Genomic DNA, 14,038 nt, shown 5'->3' with positions numbered 1-14,038 from the left:
GTAAGAACTTCCAATACTATGTTAAACAGGAGTGGTGAAAGTGGGCATCCTTGTCTGGTTCCTGTTCTTAGAGGGATAGCTTTCAGTTTTTCACCATTGAGGATGATATTAGTTGTGGGTTTGTCATACATGGCTTTTATTATGTTGAGGTGCTTTCCTTCTATACTCATTTTATTCAGAGTTTTTATCATAAATGGATGCTGGATCTCGTCAAATGCTTTCTCTGCATCTATTGAGAGCTCATGGTGATTTTTATTCTTCATTTTGTTAATGTGATGTATCATGTCGATTGATTTGTGGACGTTGAACCATCCCTGCATCCCTGGAATAAATCCCACTTCATAATAGTGTATGATCTTTTTAATGTATTGTTTCATTTGATATGCTAGTATTTTGTTGAGGATTTTTGCATCTATGTTCATCAGCGATATTGGCCTGTAATTTTCTTTTTTTTGTGTTGTCCTTGTCTGCTTTTGGTATTAGGGTAACGTTGGCCTCATAGAGTGAGTTAGGAAGCTTTCCCTCTTCTTCAATTTTTTGAAAGAGTTTGAGAAGGATATGTATTAAGTATTCTCTGAATATTTGGTAGATTTCACCAGAGAAGCCCTCTGGTCCTGGGCTTTTATCTTTTGGGAGGTTTTTGATTGCTGTTTCGATCTCCTTACTGATGATTGGTCTGTTCAAATTCTATTTCTTCTTGGTTCAGTTTTGGTAGGTTGTATGATTCTAAGAATTCATCCATTTCTTCTAGATTATCCAATTTGTTGGCGTACAGCTTTTCATAGTATTCTCTTATAATCCTTTATATTTCTGAGATGTCTGCTGTAATTTCTCCTCTTTCATTTCTGATTTTATTTCAGCCTTCTCTCTTTTTTTCTTGATGAGTCTAGCTAAAGGTTTGTCAATTTTGTTTATCTTTTCAAAGAACCAGCTCTTAGTTTCATTGATTTTTTTCTATTTTTTGTCTCTATTTCATTTATTTCCACTCTGATTTTTATTATTTCCTTCCTCCTACTGATTTTGGGCCTTGTTTCTTCTTCTTTTTCTAGTCCTTTAGGTGCACTGTTAGATTGTTTATTTGAGATTTTGTTTGTTTTTTGAGGTAGGCCTGTATTGCTATAAACTTCCCTCTTAGTACTGCTTTTGCCATATCCCATAAATTTTGGTATGTCATATTTTCATTTCATTTCTCTCCAGGTGTTTTTTGATTTCTCCTTTGATTTCTTCATTGACCCAATTGTTGTTCAGTAGCATTTTGTTTAATATCCACATGTTTGTGGCTTTTCTAGTTTCTTCTTGTAGTTGATTTCTAGTTTCATATCATTGTGGTCAGAAAAGATGCTTGGTATTATTTCAGTCTTGTTAAATTTGTTGAGACTGGTTTTGTGGCCTAATATGTGATCTATCCTGGAGAATGTTCCATGTGCATTTCAAAAGAACGTGTATTCTCTGGTTTTTGGATGGAATGTTCTGTATGTATCTACTAAGTCCATCTGGTCTGATGTGTCATTTAAGGCCACTGTTTCCTTATTGATCTTCTGTTTGGATGATCTATTCATTGATGTGAGTTGAATGTTAAAGTCCCCTACTATTATTGTGCTACTGTCTATTTCTCCTTTTATGTCTGTTAATAATTGCTTTATATATTTAGGTGCTCCTATGTTGAGTGCATGGATATTTACAGGTGTTATATCCTCTTGTTGGATTGTTTCCTTTATTACTACGTAGTGCCCTTCTTTGTCTCTTGTTACAGTTTTTGTTTTAAAGTCTATTTTTTCTGATATAAGTATGCTACCCCAACTTTCTCTTCATTGCCATTTGCATGGAACATCTCTTCCCATCCCTTCACTTTCAGTTTGTGAGTGTCTGTAGGTCTGAAGTGTGTCTCTTATATGCAGCATATATATGGGTCTTGTTTTTTTATCCATTCAGCCACCCTCTGTCTTTTGATTGGAGCATTTAGTTCATTGACATTTAAAGTCGTTGTTGATAAGTATGTACTTATTGCTGTTTTGTTACTTTTTTCTGGGTGTTTTTCTCTGTTCCTTTCTTCTGTTGCTCTCTTCCCTTGTGATTTGTTGGCTCTCTCTAGTGTTATGTTTGGGTTTCTTTCTCTTAATTTTTTGTGTGTTTATTATAGGTTTCTCTTTTGTGATTACCATGGCATTCATGTATCATAACCTATGTAAACAGCAATCTATATTAAGTTGATGGTCTCTTAAATTTGACTTCTTACTAAAAGCCCTACACTTTTACTCCCTCCCCCACATTTTATGTTTTTGATATCATATTTAACCTCTTTTTTGCGTGTGTCTATCTCTTAACCTCTTATCATGGAAATAGATAATTGTAGTACTTTTGTCTTTTGACCTTCATATTAGCTTTATATGATCTGATACATTTACTGTATATTTGTCTTTACCGGTGATTGTTTTTCTTTGATAATTATTTTATTCTTATTTGTGGTCTTTTCTGTTCCACTTAAATAAGCCCCTTTAACATTCTTGTAAGGCCAGTTTATTGGTGATAAACTACTTTAGCTTTTCTTGTCTGGAAAACTCTTTATCTCTCCTTCCATTCTGAATGATAACCTTACTGCGTAGAGTATTCTTGGCTGTAGGTTTTTCCCTTTCAGCACTTTGAATATATCGTGCCACTCCCTTCTAGCCTGTAAGGTTTCTGCTGAGAAGTCAGCTGATAGCCTTATAGGGTTTCCTTGTATGTAACTTGTTTCCTTTCTCTTGCAGCTTTTAGGATTCTCTCTTTATCTTTAATTCTTGACATTTTAATTAAAATGTGTCTTGGTGTGGGCCTCTTTGGGTTATCTTGTTTGGTGGTCTCTGTGCTTCCTGTACCTGGATGTCTGTTTCCTTCCTTAGGTTAGGGAAGTTTTCAGTTACCATTTCTTCAAAAGAGTTCTCTGCCCTTTTGTCTCTCTCTTCTCCATCTGGGACACCTATAATATGGATGTGAGTATGCTTGATGTTGTCCCAGATGTCCCTTAGACTGTCCTCACTGTTTTTAATTCTTTTTTCTGTTCAGCTTGGGTGATTTCCTCTGCTCTTTCCTCCAGCACACTGATCCATTTTTCTGTGTCATCTACTCTGCTCTTGATTCCCTCTAGTGATTTTTTCATTTCTATTATTGTATTCTTCAGTTCTGATTTTTTTTTTTATATTTTCCAATTCTCTGTTGAAGTTCTCACTGTGTTCATCTATTCTTCTTCCAAGATCAGTGAGCATCCTTATGACATTTTGTTTGAACTCTTTTTCAGGTAGATTATTTATCTCTGTTTTGTTTAGTTCTTTTTCTGAGGATTTGTCCTGTTCCCTTAATTGGAACCTATTCCTTTGTCTCCTCATTTTGCCTACTTCTTTATGCTTATATCTAAGTATTAGGTAGATTAGCTATATCTCCCAATCTTGGAGATGTGGCCTTATATAAGGGTACCTTATGGGGCCCAGCAATGTGCTTCCCTCTCCTCACCAGTTCCAAGTGTTCCAGGAGTGTCCCCTGCATGGGCTACATGTGCCTTTCTGTTGTGGTGGGGTTGCTCTTGCTGCAGGTGCATGGGTAGGCTAGGCTGATCCCAAGGCCAGCTGGTTGTAAGGCTCAGCTGTATGCAGCTGCTACAGTCACTTTAGTCACTTTATGGGGAAGGAGAACCCCAGCACAACTGGCTGCAAGGTCTAATAGCACACATCTGCTGCTGTTTTGCTGTTAAGTGAGCCCCCAGGGTGGCTGGTTGCTAGGCTCTGGGGCTCACAATTGCCACAGGCCTCTAGGATGTGATGCTGTTGTCAGCTCTCTCAGGAGTGCAGCTGGGTGGGGCCGGCCCTAGGCATGGCAACACACAATCATTTCAGGCATTGGAAGGTGGGACAGATTTCCTGGGTGGCTGTTTAAGGAGGCCAGTGGCACAAGTCTGCTGCAGCTGACAAGCCCCACCACTTGCAGGCCCACACACCCAGCCAGTGCAGTCCTGCCCTGTGCATACACCCTACCCCACTGAAGCAGACACACTCACCCCACTGAAGAGGTCCCACACACTCCACAAATGAAGACCCACTCCTCATGGATGCCCTGCCCTGCAGAGGTAGACCCATTCACCCCACTGCAGAGGTCCCACACACGCCGCCTATGCAGGTCCACAAGTTCCCTGGGCTTGCTGGCGGGTGGGGCCAGTCCCTAGGGCAGGCTGCCTACCCTGGCTTAGCTGGATTAAATCAGTGCTCTAGTGGGCAGGGCAAACCCTTGGGCTAACACACCAGGGGAAGAACTCCAATGGCGTCTGCCAGCATCTGTGTCGGCATGCCTGTAGTAGGTCACAGCAATGGCTGCCGCCAGTGACTTAGTCCCTGGGGATGTGGCCCAGCTGCCTTCTGCCTCTCTTAGACATACTCAGAGCTTATCAAGTGAGTCTCTGTTACCAAAGAACTATGCACCTTTCTTTCTGGTGATTTTTTGTTGGTTTCTGGAATGGTGAATTTGTGCGTGGGGCCTTTAAGGGAAAGCTTTTCTTTCTCTTATGTTCCATACCTCTTCTGGAGGTATTCCCCATGGGTTTTAATAGCAAGCAAAGCCAGGTATTATGACAATCATCTCTGTTGTGCTGAATTCAAAGGCTGGTTATTGTGGCATAGCTCTCCTGCTCAGACCTACTGTTCCTCCAGGAAAAGCTTCATACCTTAAGATTGTTCCCAGCCGTGAAGTGCTGCAGCTAGAATAGGGTTTTTTCCTCAGCAGAAAGGTATTTCTGCCTCTTCCACCTCTGTCAGTGTTGTCCCTTGTTGTGGGGGTTCTTTTTATCCAGTTTCCAGTTCTCTCTCAGAGGTTCCACAGGTAGTTGTAAATTTGTTGCATCGGTGGGACGAGGTGAGTTCAGAGCCTTCCTATGCTGCCATCTTCCCAGCAATGCCTTCAGCTAATCTTTTGACAGAGATTTCCTTGAGTGCCAGGAGCTCAAACAAACAAGCACAAACATCAACAACAACGAGAATGACCACTGTGCAGACCGGCTGTGTGTGAGGAACTCCCCACAACTTGGCCAGCCTTGCTCTGAGCCTGGGGATCAGCCTGAGGTGGAAGCTTCAGGTCTTCTCAGGACGTTCTGAGCATGCGTCTTGCCTGGGCGTGTGATGGCTTTCTAAATCCCGCATGTTCACAGCTGTCTTGAATATCTCAATTTCCTGGAAAGTCTACCCTAGCTTCTCCCCCAGACCTTGATGGTCTACTGTATATCTCCCCCACAGTCTCTCATCTCAGGCGTCTTTAGTTGTAGTCCACCGTGTAGCTTTTATGAGCAGTGCCTGCTGCTCTTCCCGTCTGCATTCTGAGTCGTGTGAAATGAGGGTCTTGCATCAGCCCTTCAGGTGTCCCCAGACAGCTTAGAACAGATTACACAATAATTTGCAAATAAGATCTGCTCTGCTCCCTCTGGTGGGAGCAGGGGCACTGGGAACCTGGCTGCTGTCTACTCAAGACCAAATCTGCCATGCTGGGGAAAGGTGGGGCAAGGGTGAGTGAAAATGGCATGAAACTTCCCTACCATTTTGAAGGTGGCTTTTCTTGATTGGGTATTTCCAAGGTTGTTGCAAACCTTTGACTCTTCCAGAGCTCCTACAAAGACAGTTCAGACAGCTCCTGGTAGTTTGTTTGCTTGCTTGATTGTTTTTGATGTTTTGTAGGGGAACAAGAGCTCACAGCTTCCTAGTAGGCCGTTTTCTTTACATCACTCCCCAATAGCTTTTTTTTTCTTTGGTGAAGAAGATTGGCCCTGAGCTAACATCTGTGCCAGTATTCCTCTAATTTGTATGTGGGTCACCACCACAGCATGGCTTTAGGAGTGGTGTAGGTCCGTGCTCAGGATCCGAACCCAGGAACCTGGGCCGCCGAAGTGGAGCATGCGAACTTAACCACTATGCCACAGGGCCAGAACCCCCATAGCAGTTTTTAAAAGCAGCCAAGGTTAAGGACCCACTTGGCTTTCTGTGTGGACTCTCCCACGTCTGTGTGGTAGATGGGATACTGTGCCCCTACCATTCAGGAGCTTTTCTTTGGCCCTGGGAGCATGATTCCTTCACTGGATGTGTGAGTCCCACCGTCCAGGCTCCAGTCTCTGACCCTACCTCAGATGATTGGCATCAAGAAAGTTCATTTCCTCCTGGAAGGTGTGTCCACAGGGGTGTGTCAGGCCAACTGTATCAACACCCAGCACACTGAGCTGGACAGCAGTTCAAGTGGTGCATGAATGGGGGTGTGACTTTGCTGTACCCCTTGCGCAGTGTTTCCTAAATTTCAGTCATCTGTGTCCACATCCACTATTTTTTACCTTATCTGTGCACCATCTATATTATCACTTACTTAATTTTTCTCTCTAAATCCACTTATTATTTTACTTTAAAACATTTGTTTAAAAAAAAAGTTGATCTGGGGGGCCGGCCCGGTGGCGCAAGCGGTTAAGTGCGCGCGCTCCGCTGCGGCGGCCCGGGGTTCGCTGGTTCGGATCCCGGGCGCGCACCGACGCACTGCTTGGTAGGCCATGCTGTGGCGGCGTCCCATATAAAGTGGAGGAAGATAGGCACAGATGTTAGCCCAGGGCCGTCTTCCTCAGCAAAAAAAAAGAGGAGAATTGGCGGATGTTAGCTCAGGGCTGATCTCCTCACAAAAAAAAAAAAAAAAAAAAAGTTGATCTGGTATCACAAGTGGAAAACCGTATCACTTGCCAAAAGCTGAAGGCAATTATAACCATAACAGTAATACAAACAAAACATTTGCTCAAATTTTAACTTCATCCTGTTCCTGCTAAATGCTCTGATCTTGAAACTTACCGGTAGTTCCAGAGCTTTTTAAAACATGTCGGAGCCAAATCAGAACAATTGGAAGAGAGTCTAAAAAGGGATGTGATTCAACATTTTTTATATGTTTTTTTTCTGGAACCTCTTAAAATTATGTCAAGTCCCACAACAGGGAAGATCCCAACACATTGGTAAGCGGTCAAGTGCATAGGCTGTAGAGCAAGAATTAAATTCAAATACCAGTGCTTCCACTGACCAGCTGAGTGACTTCGAGCAAGTGATTGTGCCTCTTGTGCCTCTCTGAGCATCAGTTTCTTCTTCTGTAACATGGGCTATAAAAAATGCCAGCCTCACATAAAACCTGTACACAAATGTTCACAGTGGCTTTATTCATAATCTCTAAAAACTGGAAACAACCCAGATGCCCTTCACTGGGTGAATGGGTAAACAAACTGTGGTTCATTCATAACATGAAATACTGTTCAGCAATAACAGCATTGAACTATTGATGAACACACCAACCTGGATGAATCTCCAGAGAGGTACACTGAATGAGATAATAAAAAAGAGCCATTCCCAAAGGTTACATACTATATGATTTCACTTATGTAACTTTCTTAAAATGGTAAAATTATAAAAATGGAGAATAGATTAGGCATTGCCAAGGGGTTAGGGATGGAGAGGGAGGCGGAGAAGGAGGAGGAGGGAGGTGGACGTGGGTATAAAAGCAACATGAGAGCTCCTGGTGATGACGGGACTGTTCTGTCTCTTGACTGTGGTGGTGGATACACAAACCTACACGTGTGATAAAATTGCACTGTACTAAATGCACTCACACACACACACACACACACACACAAATGAGTACAAGTGAAAAACTGGGGAAATCTGAGTAAGATTGGTGGATTGCATCAATGTCAGTATCCTGGTTGTGATGTTGAACTACGCAGTGTTGGAAGATGTTACCATCGGGAGAAACTGGGTAAAGGGCACACGGGATCGCTCTGTATCATTTCTTACAACTTGCATGCAAATCTACCATTATCCTAAAATCAAAGTGTAATTAAAGTAATACCAGCCTCACAGGCTTTCTGTGAGGATCAAGTGAGGTAGTGTTTGGGGAAGAAAATTCATTCAGCAAATGTTGATTGACACCTCCCGTCTGTCCAGTTACTGTGTGAACACTGAGCTTCTCACAGTGAATCAAATACACGGAGTTCGTGGTCTAGGAAATCGTATTCTGCTGGAGAGCCACACAAAAGCGAGGTGTTATTTTAAAAAATTATCCTTAAAATTGGCGTAACATTGCCCACTAACTCAGCAGTAGAGTGCATTGAGTGTTTGCATGTAAAGAAAATAGACTCTGCGAGATGACAAAACTTGCCAGGTGCCAGGTGGCGTGAGAAGGAGGATTCGGGCCCAGATCTGAGCCCCAGGTTGTGGCTCTTCGTCTCTAGACTCGCTGCCTTCTCCACAGAGGGGTGCTGTTCTCTTTACAGGATGACCCGGTGAGGACAGCCGAAGCGGAGTGTGGGGAATTTTACAGCACTGGGGACAGAGCAACCATGGATGCAGAGGGCCACATCTGGTTCCTGGGGAGGGGCGATGATGTCATCAATGCCTCTGGGTAGGTGTGGCTGACCCTGAGCCAGGGGGTGTCACCCTCACACGCCTGGTGGGATCTAGCTGGCCCAGACGTTCCTCCATGCATTGGTCATGGTACCCTCAGCCTAATTCTGAACAGAGCCATGTCTACAGGGCCCTGGCCCGGGGGTGTCTGCGCACCTCCCCCAACCCCTGCATCCGGAAGAAATAGTCAAAATGAAGTTCAGGAAGGTCTGGAAGAACAACCATAATAAGACACCATGCAATTTTAAGAGGAGGGATGGGATGAGAAGGGAGACCTTGCTTTGACCCCTATTGGTGGGAGGAAATTATTCTCTGTGCTCCTCTGATGGGGCACAACATGTCACAGAAAATAATAATAATAATGATGATAATAGCTAACATTTATGGAGTGCTTACTAGGTGAAAGCACTCTCCTCAGTGTTTTCTATAACCCAGTAAATGTTATCATCATGCCCATTTTACACAGGAGAAAACTGAGTCACTGACCAGTGAAGTAAGTTTCCTAAAGTTTCAAAGACAGTACAGGTTGCAGCCCAGATTCGAACCAATGTGGTCTGGCTCCCAATCTGTTGTCTCTAACTCTTACATGATTTAAGGGAAAAAATGACACAAGTAACAAGTTCTCTTGGTTATTTTGGAGAAATTGAGTTTGTTTTATTTTGTAATTTCTAAAACAAATGCTGACATAGTGGGGAAGAGGGTGGAGAATTTTCATGAATGTTTAAAATCAAGTTTGAGGATTCCAAGAGGTTCCATGCTGGAGGAAGCTCCTGAAGCCAGGCCGCAGAGCTCTGGGAGGACGGAGCTCTCCCTCTCCTCCTACCAGAGGCAGTGAGTGAGAAGAGAGCATCTGTGCCTTGTATTTCTTAGCATGGAGCGTCCAGGTCTTCCTGCAGTGGTCCCACTACACAGCCTGTCACAGGCCTCTGACCCCCTGTGACAGTTTCCCTCTGTCAAGTGCCAAGGGAAGATACAATCCTCCAGAACATGAGATCTGAGGGCTTGGTCACCCCAGCCCTGGTATCTGCTCAGAATCAGAGAAGGAACTTTGATCCTGCAGGTATCGCATCGGGCCAACAGAGGTGGAGAATGCCCTGGCCGAGCATCCAGCAGTGGCTGAGTCAGCTGTGGTGAGCAGCCCGGACCCGATTCGAGGGGAGGTGAGGAAGAGAACACGGGGGTCATCGTGTCTGTGTGTGGGCACTGGGGAGGCAGGTGCAGGGGAAACTTCCAGGCCATGTCTACCCAGGACCTAGGGTGGAGAGAGGGCGCAGTTGGTGTGTGTGTGCACTTACACTATGTGGTCACCAGGGGGCACTGTGGCCTCTTCTGTGACTGAAAATGCTGCTGCTGACATCTAACATTTAATGAGCTCTTATTATGTGCCTGCTCATTTATCCCCCCAGTAACCTAAAGAGTTCAGGACTCTCATTATACCCTTTTATAGATAAGGAAACAGGGGCCTAAAGAAGTTATTAAGTTGCCCAGATGACACAGTGGGGGAGCCAGAACGGGAATCTAAGCAATCTGGCTCCAGAGCGTACATTCATTGATTCAACAGGTGTTTACTGGGCACCTACTATGTGCAAGGCCCTGTGCAATTAAGTGGGGACATAAATAATAACCTAAGAATAATAAATTACCAACAATTATTAAATACCCACAAAGTTCTCGGCACAAAGTATACATACAACAATAGTAAAAATGATGAGGATGATAATACTGATAGAAAAAATAATAAACTTAAACTAACTTCGTGTTTTACATCTATTATCTCATGCAATCTTGACATAAACCCAGTGAGGAATGAACCTGTACTGTCCCCGTTTCGCAGGGAAGGAAATTGAGGGTGAGAGAGGTTGAGTAACTTTCCAATCATAGAGTGGAGACTGGAGTATTGGGACTAGAACCTGGTCTGTCCTTTTCCAAAAGCTCAAGTGTCAAGCTTGTTTTATTTCGCTCATTAAATACATATTCACTTTGTAAACTAGACAATTCACTGGCGCTCACTCTGAGCCTCCGCTCTGGTTCTGCACGGCAGGTGGTGAAGGCCTTTATTGTCCTGGCCCCACAGTTCCTGTCCCGGGACAGGGACCAGCTCACCAAGGAGCTGCAGCAGCACGTGAAGTCAGTGACGGCCCCGTACAAGTACCCGAGGAGGGTGAGTGAGGCGGGTGGACGGGGCTGGTCCCCCTGAGCCGTCCTGGCGCTCCGCTGCCCGAGTCTCTTCGGGTGGCTGGGCTGAAGCTTCAACAGCCAGTAGAATTAGCACTTTTCTCTTCGGAAGAAACAACTGGCGTAGGGGTGGGGTGGAGCCAACTTACTCAGAAGGAACCTGTGGCAGAAACCCAAAAGGAATCCATTGCTGGCATGTTAACCTAAAGAAAAAAAATCAGACACGTGCCCAAAGATATCCAAGAAGGGTATTTAAAATCTTTCAAAATTTGAGAAAGAAATCCAAATCAGCAGCTTCCAAACTTTTTAAACATAATTCATGCTAAGAAATACATTCTATGTTGCAACTCAATATATACACATGCATAACGAACAAAAATTAATAGAATGATATTTATCCTTACAACATGCAATACATTGTGATATTTTTTATTCTACTTCATCTGTTTTCAATGCTGTGTGCAAACTACGTAAATGTCCAACAATAGAGAAATGATTGTTATTCATGAAATTTAATATTATCCTGTAATTTAAAATGATAGTGCAGATCTTTTATTTTTAACATTAAAATATGGCAATAATGTATTATTAAGAGAAAAAAGCAGGCAATGAAAGAATGTACATGATATTATCCTATTAATTTAAAAGAGTTTGAACGGATACATGCGTGGGAAGTCCGCATTTCCTTCTTTTGTGATAGTGCTTTGCTCCGTCGTCTGAGCGTTGACAATCCATCCAGATAGAAAGCTGTAGAGCTCACGTCTAGTGAACACGTGCCATGTGGGCCGGTCCCTGGACTCAGTGTTGCACACGCATTACTATTTCATTTCATCATCCCCACAGCCTGAGATGGTCTCACCACTCTGCTTCACAGAGAGGAGCTGAGGCTCAGAGACTCCCAGTAAATTGTCTGAGATTAGAGTTAATAAAAAGCAGAGCAGGAACTCAAACCCCTGTGTATCTGACAATGGAGTTCCTGCTTCTAACATCAGTCTCTGTGGCCTCACAGAGAGGAGAACAGAGGGTACGCAGCAGGCAGGATGGGCTAGATGTTACTGTGGGTAACAAAGAGCCCCCAAAGTCTTAGCGGCTTATAACAAGGAAGGTATCTTCCTTGCTCATGTCACATGTTCACCATGTCCAGGCTCTCCTAGGGCCTCTGCTCCACACCCCCTCATCTCGGGACCGGATAACGGAGCAGCCACCATACAGGTATCTGCCAGGTGCCGTAAGAGATGGACAGAGCTGGCGGCCAGGCTCACTGGTTCCCAGCTCTTCTGTTAGAGGTGGCACGCTTCCCTCCCACTCACATTTCACTGGTCAAAGCCTGTTCCGGGGCTGTATCCAACTTCAGGGGGTCAGGAGGAGAACCTGGCATCCTTGGTGGGCCCCCTTAAGGCCACCACATGGTGCCAGCCTGTCTGGGGGGACTGTACAGGGGCAAAGGAGGGGAAGGGGACTGGTAGGAAGTGACGGCGGGACTAAGTCAGGATGGATTTTCTTTCTGCTCAACCAGGTGGAGTTTGTCCCAGAGCTGCCCAAAACCGTCACTGGCAAGATTAAAAGGAGTGAACTTCGGAAAAAGGAGTTGGGTCAGCTGTGACCATCAATAAACTCAGAAACCACTGTGTGACTTTGGGCAAATCCCTGGCCACCTCAGTTTCCCCATATGGCGAGGGTGAGGATGGGGGTGTTGAGAGAGTTGATTTGGAAGGGTATCAGGAGTGCCAATATTTCAGCATTTTTATTTCTTTCAAATTAATATCAGTCACTCTTCTTCCTCCAAGTCTCCTATTCCTTCTGGATTGCCCAGATGAGCACACAGATTGGGGCTGGAGGTAATAAAATACGAATATGAACATCAATGGTGTGCCTGTGTTGTGCATTAATTCTGTGGATGAACCTGTGCTAAGTGCAGTCCCTCTGTAATTCTCCCCAGTCTCCATCAGAGAGAGCCCAGGGCCTGATTCTCCCTGCTGGCCCCAGCTTCCTGCGTGGCCCTGTGCACCCACTAGATGGCCAGGACACAGAGGTCCAGAGAGATGCTCCGAGCAGCCCCAGGCACCAGCCTCTCCTAGGTCCCAGCCTAGGTCCCGCATGGGTGAGTGAGGGACCTGCTCTCTGGGAACCCAGGAGTCCCGTAGGACTCTTCCAGATCTCTCCAGAGGCACCCAGTCCCTCATTCATACCCAGGGGCTTTCACTCCTCAGCTTTCCCCCATCTGCGCCCACCCGCTCTTCTCTCCCCAGGGCCCAGGACTCCCCCAGCCCTTTCCCAGGCGCCCAGTGTCCTCCCCACACACCCCTCCCCCACATTCTATAACCCCCTCCTGCTATCAAGAGCCCTCTTGAACCCCCTGGTCTGGAGTCCTGTGAACTGATCCTTTACTCCATCTATCCTTGGGGCCCGAGATGGGACCACTGGGGGGAAAATCAGAGGCTGGGAGGAGCAGGGGCAGAGGGGCCAGGCCTGGGGGTGGGACAAGCACATATTCTCTCCTTCTCACCCACCACTGAGTCACCCTTGGAGAGATCCCCTCTGCAGCTGCCCATTTCTGGGGTTCACAAACACACACTCACAGGGAAATAAGACACCACAAACACCTAGAAACACAGGCACAAAATCACCCCCATCTCACCTGGGGACTCAGGCATAGGGCTCATGGACAGGCTCACACACAGACTCACACTGCAGACACAGGCAACGACCCCTGAGAACACAGACACACACACTCAGGGCCACATGAGACAGCCCCACAGGGCAGACCCTACACACAGTGGACACACACACAGAACACAGACACACACACATGCACAGATACAATCAGGAACACACAAAGGGGCGGGGAATTCACACACACAACCAGCACACACAGAGATATAAAACAGACACACATAGATGATCCAGCAAGGACACACATGCCCAGAGACACACAGAGATTTGCACAGGCAACATACATTCGTTCAGAGATACAGACACAGACACACAAATGCATACTGAGAGACACAGAGAGTGCCACACAGTGGAAAACTCACATCCACAATTGATATACTCACACACAGAAACTCAGACTCTCAGGTCCATAACGCAGATTTACACACCCAAACATGCACACTCTCAGACCCTCACTCCCCACCTCAGCCCATAAGACAAACAGACAGCCCTGGTGTCACCAGTGCATTCCCTAAGCAGCTCGAAGGAAGTTTAAAGGTGCTTAACACCCTCTCAAGCTTGTTTTTCAGAACTACGTCAGGAAGAGAGACAAGCATCAACCAGCCTGAACCAGAGCAAGCCCGACTGCAAGGGCTTCACCTGCACAGATGACCTGAAGATGACCAGAAAATACCCTTTTCTGCATCTTAATACTAGAATCTCTGCCCTAGGAGGAGACTAGGCATTATTAGCATAGCACGCGATGTCTGGGAGAACATGTTTTG

The 14,038-nt window shown here is 45.2% G+C and overlaps 1 pseudogene; it reads left to right on the top strand.

Moving 5' to 3' along the window:
- Nucleotides 1-12,204, top strand: part of LOC131422589 (acyl-coenzyme A synthetase ACSM1, mitochondrial-like) — a 50,049-nt pseudogene extending 37,845 nt beyond the window's left edge.
- The last annotated feature ends 1,834 nt before the right edge of the window (nt 12,205-14,038 follow it).

The sequence above is a fragment of the Diceros bicornis genome, chromosome 26 (assembly GCF_020826845.1).
Source record: "Diceros bicornis minor isolate mBicDic1 chromosome 26, mDicBic1.mat.cur, whole genome shotgun sequence".
NCBI lineage: Eukaryota > Metazoa > Chordata > Mammalia > Perissodactyla > Rhinocerotidae > Diceros > Diceros bicornis.
This window is presented reverse-complemented; position numbering and strand designations above follow the sequence as displayed.